We start from the raw sequence: 12,594 nt of genomic DNA, 5'->3' as shown, positions 1-12,594 counted from the left end.
TTAAATGCCTATGGGTATTTGCACCCCAAGTCACTATGTATAGCAAAAAATGTGGGAAAGCAACAAGAGGTAGCTGTCTGAAGAGACAGGCAATGTGACACGGGGGTAAGCTGGATGCTTCTTTCCCTCACTCTCCTAATACTAGGGGGAAATGAATTCTTCCATGGGGTAATTCAGAACTGAAGTTTTTCCCTCTTGGCTGACTAAGCAGAAGTGGCCTAACCACTTAACATAGGCACCTAACACAGAGGCAAAAAAGTCCTGGATTAGAAACTGACAGAGATAGAAAATAAGCTAGAGGAACTAACAGGCCATTTAACAGAACAAAAGTTAACTCTGGGCCTTCTAACATCAAACTAGGACTGATCTTGCAGAGGGTATAGTTGAATTCATGCCAGTCAAGACCAGCCAAAGAACCATCAGGTATGCCAGAGAGGTTTAAAGCTAGCTGAGCACACAGGTGTAATTCAGTATTGACAAATGAATCCAAGAAAATGTATATTAGAAGGAATAATTTGAACCAATCAAACATGTTACTGGTGTCTAAGTTAAATGTAACCGCTTTAGGACACTTGGGCATCAGTATGAAGGGGGGGCGTGGGAAGAGACATGCAATGAAAGGCAACATATTTCCAGCACAGGATGCAATAGGATTTGTTTAAAGCAGATTATATTTTTGGATGCACCAGGCATGGGACAGTAAGATCACACAGCTCCACTGAGAACAGTGTGTTCAGTTCTGAAATATCTGTATATCTCAAGAAAAATTTAGCAGGGGTAGAAGGAGTTCAGAGATCAGCAATGGGATTAGCAGAAAAGTGGAAAAACTTCCACTAAAAGCAACACTGAATAGATTTAAATTCTTTGGTGTATAAATAGTGTAAGTAAAAGAGAGACATGATAGAAAGATCAGAAAATAATCATAAAGATTATTATGAAGATATAAAGATTATATAGAAAGATCATAAAGCAAGTAAGAACACATGATCTTTCTTGTTCTGTTACCAGATGAATAAACAAACAAAACTTAATAACTTAAATGAATGACAGAAATTTTTAAAAGCTGAAAAATGATATTTATATGCAGGTTAAATTAACCTGTGGAACTCCTTCCCACTGCGTGTGATATTTGTGTACATATAAGACCACCCAAAGACCACTTTTGGGGAAAAAAAACCAAAACTTGATTTCATATGATGATAATTCATTGTTCTTTAAGTACAGAGGACATACAAGAAGAAAAAGAATTTTCCTGTATGAGCAACATTATTCTGTATTTGCCCATGAAAGATATTTTTGCTCTGCTCTGACAAGGAATTGTTGTTAGCCAGTCTGGAGCAAAGAGATTAGATAAGGTGGACTAATGGTATAATTTGCTGTGATAGCACAGTGATTGCATACTTGGCCTATTAATGTGTTATTGCTTCTAAAATAGCATTCTCTTCTGTTACGGACAGCCACTGCAAGAGGTGTACTTGAGTAACTTTATTTGCAATGGAGTATTTTTCATTAGGACAGGCTGGAAATATATTTCATGATTAAGTGACTCAGAAACAGCTCCAAAGAAGAAAGAAATATTCTTTACCACCAGACCAAATCCTGGTAATTTCAGCCCTAAAAGTGTCTATAAGAAAATTATGAGTAACTGAGAGAAGGAAATTAGAACAGAAATGGAAATCCAACCTTTACTACAGCAGACACTAACATATATAGACCTTTGTACAGTATTAGGTGACAGTAGCAGCCTGGGGTATGTATGGACACACATAGTTTTAAATTCTGTTTATGCTCTTGGGAAGTGTACACTTTTATAAGCACACACACCTGCCTTTTTGCTTCCCTCCACTGCATCCCCTGTGCAAGAAACCCAGTCTCCAACAACTGCGACTTCCTCCTTAACACTAGTGTTGGATAATATCTGAGTTCTCATGAGCATGAACAACTTCAGACTCCATCTCTAACTCATTCCTCCCAGTAACAGACACTCTATTAAGCACATGTACAGATAAATATAGGCAGACAGAAAGAGAGAGATTTCTTCACATATGTGAAGAAATTAAGTGGTATGCTTAATTACATTTCTGTAAGGTCCATTTAGACTGCCAAACATATTGGGGGCCAACCTCTCACTCACCTCTGCTTGGTTAGAGACACATTTTCTTTTTTCCCAAGGCCATGCTCTGTTTCCTAGTCCAGACAGTATTGAGCTTACCTTCTAAATCTATTAGGACAAACAACTACTAGAAGTAAAGGAGAGACATTTGTTTAGTTCCTGGTGTGAACATGTGAGGCACAAAGCCTTTGAATCTGCAGAGCACAAAAGCTGAGCGAACTGGGATACAAGATTTAACTCTGTAACATGAGATTTCAGAGTTCTCCTTTTATTGATTACCAGCTCAACACTCTTCCTTAGCATAAAAAATATTACATACATACAACTCTTCAAAGCTAGCATAGTTCTTGTACTTTGTATACCCCAAAATGCTTTAGGTAAACCTTATCATCTGTTTGATACTTTTGAGGTAGCTGAGGCCACAGAATTTGAGCTGTTCAGAGGAGAACTCATGAAAGAAAAGAAAACCCTAGAAAGACTTCTGGATTCAGGTCCTACATGCAATATGTTGAGTCATAGATGATCCCACAAACCTATTTTTGTTTTTCAAGAAATGAAAAAAAAACATTCAAAGAGACTACAAAGCGTCTAACTGAGAAAGGATTTTCTCCTTCTCAAAAATACCTGCCAGGAGTCCTAATGACTAGTTCTGAAGATTTTCATCCCTTGAGTTCTATAAGTCACAGAAATTCAAGTATCATAAAGATACTGGTAAAGCCTGACATGCTGCAAGAAATACCAGTGGATATAGGAACAGGGAGAGGGAACACATTGACAGCATATCCAATTCATCATCACCTGTGAGACTATCTTAGCAAGTCAAAAACTGACAAAAGATATCCACAACATAGGTACAACATCTATTTCTGAGATGCATCTACGCTGGGGCCAATACAGCAGTGCTTTCAAATCTGCCCAATGACTCTAGGTCACAAATTTCTTAATTAGTCTTAAACTATTTTGTGGCCTGTGATCTTTGTCATCTGAGAGCTGACTTCAGAAGATCCTGCTCTGATATATCACAGCAGGGTCCTGACTTCCTCCTGGGTCAAAGATTTTGAGTCACAGAAGTTCCTGGACAAATAAGGACAAAAGGTTTTCAGAAACACTTGCAGTTTGGCCTTGTTTTTTCCACCAGCTTCATTCTTCCTAATCTCCAGTCATTCATTAGCTGCGTACATATCTGCAAATGCCAAAGGGTGTTTCCAAAATAGTAACATCTAGATACTAAAAGCTGTCTCATTTCAGTAGTAAAGCAAGCCTTTTTCCATGCTCTCATCACCAGCAGACACAAAGAGCAAGAATACCACGATCCTCCTTAGACTCTGTTTCATTGTCCCAGCTGTAAAAATATCAAGCTTCTGGCCATTCACAAAGTGTTTATTCAATTAGAAAACTTCAGTAGTTTTGCCTCAATCTATTTCCCAGAGTTTTTGTCTAGGTTACATAGAAAAGAGGCACATTGTTGTTTGAATGGAATGAAGCTGCATCAGGGGAAGTTCAGACTGGACATTAGGAAAAGGTTCTTCACTGAGGGGTGGTCAGTCCCTGGAACAGGCTCCCCAGGGAAGTGGTCACAGCACCAAGCCTGTTCAAGGAGTGCTCTTAGTCATACGGTTTAGTTTTAGGTAGTCCTGCGAGGAGCAGGGAGTTGGACTCAATGATCCTTATGGGTCCCTTCCAACTCTAGATATTCTGATTCTATGATTCTGTGAATAAGAAGTGCCCTTCCTTCTCTTTTGCCATTAGGACCCAGAGTTTTGAATTTAGCATAAGGATAACATCAGTCATACCTGGTATGATATTTGAGCCAGTTTCAACTTTTCAGGATTTCCCATGGAAAACATCTTCCTTCTTAATAAAGCAGTTGGGAGACAACTGACCTCCCCCACACCCCCAGCCAAGGACTGCTGTAGGTTCAATCGTAAGTTTAGAATGTCAATGGAAAAATTCCATACATGTCAAACAGCTTTAGAACGAGACTATATAGACCATTGGAAGTGCCTGCTAATTCTGGTAAGAAGAGTTTCCACTGTAAGCCTTTGTTTTAAACAGGGTCATCACAACAGGATTGATCATGACATTTCTCTGAATAAGGGTAAGCTGTTTTTCTATAAAAAGTCTGGGCACAAACTCTCCTTGAACAGCAGATTCTGTGCTGCCTTTATGGGTAGAGGCGGGTCTATGGTTCTTCTCTCCAGAAGCAGTGCAAGGAAGTGGCGTATGTTCTCTGGGACAGTTTACAACGGAGAACAGAGATTACAAATAAACACTTTGGGCAGACTCCTGAATACTATCCCTATATGCTAAGTTGCCTGCACACATCCAGCAATAAACCAGTAGTTATATAGTCATGTATTTTAGACATGTGAATCATGTTAACAGCATGGTTTGATTAACACTCTAGGATAACAGTTTGAAAAAGAAAAAATGACATTTTTTGTTAGGCAACTCGTGTGGTCAAATATCCACTCTTGGAATAAGATTACTATATTACCATTCATGGCTCCCATTAGCAATATGTAGCTTCCTATTCATGCATATAAGCAAAGAGTATTGCTCATATTCTTCATATATGAGAAAACCATTTTTTTGTCTGTTTTTGTCACTGCCACTGCAGTAGGATGCCCCTGGCATGGGAATCTGCACACTTCATCATTCAAGGACTACCTTTGCTCGATTTTTGTTCCCTTCAATGCCCCCTGCCTTTAAAAGCTAAAGATTATCTTAATGCCATCCCTCCCACAGGGAGAGTAGAACATACAGTTTCCCCTGAGGCTATGGTGCACAATACTCTGTGTATCTGTCTGCTGCAGAACTGCAGGGCTGGCACCTTCTGCTGCAGACCAAGGGGGTCATGACATCCTCCTTCATGGCTGTCCACAAAGCGAAGGTCTTGTGGCTCTTAGCATAGCTTCACTTTCTTTATATATCAGCACGAGGATGTACAATCATCATTCTGCACTATCTGCTTGTATTAAGTACACCAGCCTAACAGACAGACCACCAGGATCAAAAAATGTTACAAGCTACCGCTCATGATTTATGTTTTACTAACATAAAAACCCTACTCACATTTAATGTAATTACTACCTATTTCCTGTTCTACTGTATTGCATTTTGCCCACAAACATACACATGGAAGTTTATCCAATAAAATATGTCTCCTGCATTGTGCCCAGTTCTTGCTAAAACCAACAGAATTGGTATTACTCAGCATTTCACATCAGCCTCTTCACTATCCTTCCTCACAAAATCTGACTGGAGCATTGCTCCAGTGGTACCCCAAAGGAGGAAAAAAATAAATGTGGAAAATGAATTTGTCTATCTAGCAAGACAGACACATATAGAGCCAATACAGTCTCAAGAGCTGTGTATCAAACAGCTCAAAGCTCAGTCCTGTACATATGAGGTCTCTGAGGTTTTATTCCCATCAATCCTCCCATAATTTCCCAATTCTGGAATTTTGTCTGGACAGACTGACAAATGCATAGGCCAAGGGAAAGTTTCTCCTAAATCACTTAGCAAAAGCAATAGCAAAGCTGAAGTACACATATGCATGTCAAAATATAACTTTCCTGTCATGTCTCAGTCTTTTTTTTTTTTTAGTGCTTGTTCTTAAATACATGGAAGAGATGGTGGAGAAAAATCCCACCTGGGAGAGTCTGGTAAACTGTAATTACAATTTTAGAGAAGGCACCTGTAGTGAGTTGCATAGTATCAGCTAAAATCTCCTAAGGGTAACAAGAAAATCTATGTTGCAAGGCTGGGAGGGAGTGGCTGCTAAATCCATAGCTGCAATCTATTTATGCACATATACACACGCACTCACATTGACATAATACTCTTACATATGCTATACACTGCGTCTCTACTTTGAACCTCAGTCAGAAATAATTACATATTTCTCTTAATGTCAGAATGAAAGAACTCCAGGCACAAAAACCAGCTGTTACACAGCCATTTTGTGTGTTGAGCATACCGAATAAATGAGGTTGATTCTCTTTATGCTGCTTTTGCTCTCCTCCTTGCTCACTCTTCCTGCTCTGCAAGAGGAGCTACGAGCTGGGGCTCCACTGGGCAGGCTGCGCATTGCAAGTCCTGTCCAAACAGTCTGGTACAGCCTCCTTTCAAAGAGTAGCCTTATACATCCTCACCCAGGGCAGCACACAGACTGGGATCCTAGACAGCATTTCAATGGAAGAACATGGGGATTCTCTAAACCATGATTTGAGAGTACCTTTCTGCTTTAGCAGTGTACCATAAGCTGAATATAATGCATACTATTTTTCACAAGGACTATCTGAGAGCCAGGCAACATCTGAATATCAATTAAATATACATGACATATAATGTGAAAATTATTTCTCTACTATTAGATTTTAAATTTAAAATAAAAAAGAATAGGATTGAAATTACTATTCTGCTAGCGCACAATTTATTTGGGGGGGGGGGTTAAATAAATATGCTTGTCTATAGTGTATAAGTAAATACCGTAGGCATATATGTTATGTATAGCTATGTACAGCTGACTACACAATGTGTTCTCTGAACATTCGTTTCTCTTCATACATGTAAGCACAACAACATAATCTGAATTACAATAACTAAAACTTACAGTGGAAATGAAATTTCATAAAGCATTTAAAACCTTAAATGAACATAAAACTGAAAGTACTATAAAAATTGAAATATCCTCTATCGTGAGGTTTATGTTTAGCAACAAATTAGAATAACTTTTGTTTATCACTGGAAACAGCTTTCTTCACCTAAACAAACAACAAGAATAAGATTAAGCAAAATATGTTTTGGCTCCTCAGATGTGCAGACATATTCCAATTTCCTTTCCACAATGATTTTTATGCAAATCAATGCTGCACAATCTCCTGACCTCTTTTACCATCATACTGGGACAATGACAGTTCAATAATTGGACTGGCACATATCTAGGATATTTGATTTTAAATTAAAAAGTTAGTGCAGGACAATTGAAATGAAAAGAATGTGACTTTCTGTTAATTCCGGACTGAACAAGTATCAACGTTTCATGCCAAACAGAGTAAAACAAACAAAGTGATTGGGGCTGTTAGTCCATTCATCCTAGTATGCATATACTTCACACCCCCCACCTCAGTTGTTAATTCCTAACAACGATGCTTTCATCCAGAACAAGGATAATGAGAAAAACCCAAGCAGTGTTCCTTGGGGAACTGTTACACTAAAAGTTACCTAAGGACTAAATCCCACTTGTGCCTCCTGCACGTGATAAAGATGAGGAAAGCATTCAATATCCTGGCTGATTTAAAATCCAAATATGCAAACAGCATTATGGAATCCAGACAGACTATTCTGCTTCGCTGATGACAGATGCAGAAAAAAAGCTAGTCTAATTAAGATTTTGACTTTGAACCAGCAGAGGAGTGGACACCTCGCTTTAAAAAAGCAGTGCATAACCCCAGCTGAAGAGCAGGTGCTGCATGGTATTTGCATTTCCTGCAGAGGATGCTAGCTAGCAGGACCAAGCAGTTGACCGTGAAAATTCTTGGCCCTAAGTGACCCAAGGACAGACTATAAATCCATCCTATAAAATATAGTAAAAGCCCCGTTTGTTCTTCCACCCTTTCAATATGTGATGTTATACATTTGTGATTATCTCATTTTATTGGGGTCTTTAGAAAGCTGTTTATGATCATTTGTGGACAAAACAAAGGCTTATTGTAAACTCTTTTTTAAATAAGTTGGAAGGTCAGTATGAAACAAAGGGCACCACTTTCATGACTGCAAAATGCAAGCTATGCTTGTGTGTGTAATATTACAATGCACTTCAGCAAAGGGATAGAGTCCTAGCTAATTACAAAGCTAACATATAATAGTATTGCATTAGCAGCCCAAGAAATTCCTATTGAATTGCATACATCTGAAAATAGAAAGACGTGCTTGTGCTGAAACTTAATTATCTTGGCAAAAACTGTGAGGGCCAGATTCTCAGAAGACATAAACACAAAGCTCTGCTTTACACTCCCAAGGATCTAATTCTTTGTTTATTCAGATAACCTCCATCAGATAAAACTTAGCATTTGGATTGACTAATTTGCCTTATTATTTATGGTATCTACAGCTAACTAATACAATTACTACTCAGCTTGTGAGTAGGAAAAAGAATACTGCTGATCTACAAATACAAAGTCTGAAAGAGACAATCAGCATGCTCTGCCAGGTTAAAAATGTTAATGCTGTTGCATTCCACCCTAGGCAAAGAAGACAAGCCTTTTCCAAGGACAGCTCTGACTGAAATTCTTTTTTATGGGTTCAAAGTAAAACATTATGGTAAAAAATGAATACAGCTTTGTTTGTTTCTTCAGTCATCGTTAGCAATAGACATAAGGGTATTCTGGTTTTGAGCCCATATGGAAAGATCATCAACACTTTCTGCTTCTGGGTCCTTTGCCAAAATACCATATCCCACATGCCTTTTACCTTAAAACATAAAAGAAAAGGTGTTGTTCTGGTCAAATAAAGAAATAATTTTTACTAGCATACGTCTAATGTTAAAGCTGCCTAAATCCTGCCAAAGACATTAAAACACCATCTGCAAAACAGATTTTCATTAAATTGATCAGTTTAAAGTTAAGCAGCTAGGCAGATGATGCTTTTGAGCTAACCTTTAACCTTTAACCTTCTTAAACTGAAATCAGGTCACTCCTTTTGGGTAATATCTTTGCCGTTTGAGAACACGAGAGGTAAGGTGACCTATCCAAATTGAACTGACAATCATAACATTAATAGTGTTATAGATCAATATTTTGTCAATAAAGGGAAAACCAAGGTGGTTTTCACACAGCTGAGTATTAGTCTGCTAACTGCTGCCTATCACTTTCCCTGAGCTCCTAAATAGTTGCATATATGATGTAAACTGCAGTAAATATCCAATATAAAAGTAATGTCTATTAAAGCTATTATCAGCTAATGGAATAATATTTTTTATGGACTAACTTCAAATACTTATTTGTGATTACAAATTGATCATGTCGTTCAGTTACTTGGTTAACTGAAACTTCTTTTTAGTCACTCCAGTTTACTTTGCAAAAAGGCTACCCTGTATGTATTTATTTATTTATTAAAAGTATTTGGAAACTATTTTATGAGCACAGGACGTGATATATGTGGTTCCCTGAATCAAAAGCTATTTGACTAAGCTACAAAATGGCTTCCTTAAGAGCAGTTCCAACTATATGTACTTTATATCCACAGAGACAGATCACTGTCTTGCCTTAGCTTCCCAAATCTGCAGAAGTTGAACGCTTCCTCCTGCAGAATGGAAATGCACTCTGTTGCTATAGAGGCTTTCTCTGTTTACTTGTGGAGTCATTGAATGCTTCTTGATGGACACTGCGAAGGACTTGTAACTCTTCTGTGGTTTAATTTGCTAATATCGAGCACCACAATTCCAAATGTAAGTCTTTGGGAAATTCATTTAGGCCAAGCTGAGTTCACTCAGGGTAAGGCCATCTTTGTTCTGGTTCCTAGCAGTTGCATTACCAACACCATCTGAATACTGCACTTCTGTAAGGAGCAATCAGGCCATTTCTTTTTTAAATAACTTTAAAAACAGCTAAAGGTTTCACTTTGCCACATTTAGAATCTAACTCTAAAAGTGACATTTCAGTACTGCCTAAAATTATACAGCTTCAGAAGAGAAGCTCTGATGTTCGTGGTCGCTTTAAAAGCTACTGTTATGAAAAGACATCCTTTTATTCCATCAATAGTTAAGCACAGGAAGAGAAATCAAGCTGTTACGGCAACATTTATAAAAAGAAAATTCACAAAACAATAACATTTAAATAAATATAAATGACTAAAAAAACTTTGAGGTACTTGACAAAGCAAAGGAACAAAGTCACAGATTCTTTTTCTGTGCTTTCAGATGGTTTTAGTATTAAAGTTTTTATTGCCAAACCATATTCACAGCACCTTAATTTTAAAAGAGTTAGAGGAGCTGCTTGAATATAAACACAATTCATGAATATTCGATATTACTCCCAAGGCATATATCTATTATTCATACAAATTAATGTTCTTTTTTTCCTTAGGTGCTCTAAAAGTTTATCTGATATATGAAGAGAAAAAAAGTTTACAACTCTCTTGGTATCAACAGCTTCACCAAGACCTGACGAAGCTATCAAGTCTGCTAGCAGATAACTTTACAGACTTTCAAAATCTCATTTATTTCCACCTTGAGGCCTAAATGTACACCCACAATCAAAAGTAAAGTTTTCTGGGTGACGTACAGAGGCATTACATTCTGTTATAAAGCACACACATCTAGAACATTTTGGTTATTTGGGACACATTGTAGTACTGCCAACCCCAAATCTTAAAAAAATAATACTACTAATACTCCAATTGATACTTTAAATAAGTCATTCCTCTCCTTCAAATTAGCCTTAAAATGAGATTATATAAAAATAGTGTGTGCACGTGTACATGCTATCTGCTTTCTGCCAGTTGTTAAGCCTAGCGGGGTTCAAATTTCCAAGCTTCTCTGAGAAGACATGAGGGACAGAAACTTTAAAAAGCTGAGATTCTCCCTAGCAATCCTAGGGACAAGTCTTTAAAAATACATGTATCGGGAGACTTGCAACCCTATGGTTACCAGCAGTACACATTCAGTTGTCCTTCTGTAGGACATGAAGCTTAGAGGGTGTCTAAGAGCTTATGCATTCCTTCTCCACTGGGATGTCTTTCACCCTAACTGATTCAGATACTGAACTTAAAAGGTTAGTGATGGTCATTTGCCATGTACAACAGCTGCACCACATAGGCACTACTGAATTGCTCCATCTAACAAATCAGTATATGGCAAAGAAGCAGGTTCAGCGACAGGACATTTTTAGTGATGAGGGCTCAGAGATGAGACTCACTCTCTTAGTATGTTAAATCAAATGTTTTGCAGGACATGCTGCAAACCCTAACATATTTGACGAAGATTTCTCTAGAGATCGGGTTGAGTGAGTGAAGAGACAGTGCTGTTTTGAGTAGACAATTTGTACCTTGCAACTCCATAGCTATGCCTATAGCTTTATTGAAAAAATAAGCAACTGGCATCTTATTTTCAACAATCTCCGAAGCTTTGCCAGTGAAGCCATCTGAGAGAAGTCCTCTGCCTTCCCACCTCTCATTGTATCATTCCTGTCTGTGACACGGTTCGCAGCAGCATCTCTCTGAATGGTGGCATTATAAAACAGATCATTGAAATCATCCAGGTTAACTCTCTAAAAAAGAGATGGGGACCAATAATGTTTAACTCAGATCATTTAAAAACCTAACTTAGAGTGTGGCTCCACAATCGGTGTAAGTGGAGGGAGCAAGGAACCGCTTCCCGGATGACAGGAAGCAGGAACTTCTGAAGGCAGTTTTGTTGCTAAGGCAGACTAACTGTGCTACTAGAGTCTCAGTTCATGTGGCACTTTTTAAAACAGGACTCTAGATCTTTAAAAAAACCCAACAAATAAGCACAAACCCCCCACTCCCCTAGAGTTAAGGAAAAATGCAGTTTAAATAAAATACACAATTAAATTAGCAGAGCAGCCAGCACTGTGGGACAATAGAATAGACCCGATCTTGTGTTACTGCCATTTTTGTCCACAGCAGATCCACCAAGGTTGCATCTACCAGGTTATAAAATGAAAATCTATGTGGCTGCCTGTGCACCCTGTGTTAGCTTGGAACAACCATTTGAACATGGTTGAACACCAGCAAAACATTATTTCTTGCTTAAACTAGAGGTCTGCTGAGGCTTTTCTGCATTTGTTCCATGTGTACACATTTTCAACATGATTAGAAAACCAGCATAGTTGCTGTAATCAGCAGATGACTCCTGATAGTTTAGTTATCACAGATTTCTAGTATAAATCAATAGATAACACTTGCAAAATGGATTTTCTAATCATATTTAGAGCTTATTACAGTGACTAATGGTTTGCAATATTTCCTGAATTTTTATATCCCCTAGACAAAAGAAGTTTTTAATAAGTTACAAAGTTATTCATCTTGGACATGAATGTGTTATATTTTGTACATGAACCAAGACAATCAAGCCAATCCAGTAAACACACTGCAGAAAATAAGTTACCCCATAATTAGGGTTTGGAAAAAGTCATGACAAGTTGTGTAATAAATGGTATTCATCACTCCCACATATTCATTATATCCACATAGTTTTTTCCAGTAAAGATAAAAATATAGTTGCTATTCTACTAACATATTTATCTATACCACACCCTTTCATGTTTGTGAAATATCATTACTGGCTTGGAAAAGAAGGGCAGACAAAAGGATGATAGTGCTTACTTTTGAATATCCTTGGTAATAATGTGGCATATTGCATGTGCTTACTGAAAATACCAATGTAAAGTAACTTGGCTGTGATAGATTATGGTTGCAAACAGATACATATGCCAGAAAGTGATCTCCTTCCCTAT

General features: G+C 37.8%; 1 protein-coding gene across 2 annotated transcripts in view; it reads right to left on the bottom strand.

The window, feature by feature from the left end:
- ZFHX4 (zinc finger homeobox 4) overlaps positions 1–12,594 on the bottom strand; it is a 152,653-nt gene that overhangs the window by 111,875 nt on the left and 28,184 nt on the right. The gene's annotated exons all lie outside the window — the stretch shown is intronic.

This window comes from Harpia harpyja, chromosome 5, assembly GCF_026419915.1.
Source record: "Harpia harpyja isolate bHarHar1 chromosome 5, bHarHar1 primary haplotype, whole genome shotgun sequence".
Classification (NCBI taxonomy): Eukaryota; Metazoa; Chordata; class Aves; order Accipitriformes; family Accipitridae; genus Harpia; species Harpia harpyja.
Note: the sequence above shows the minus strand (reverse complement) of the source record. Positions and strands in the feature narration are given on the sequence as shown.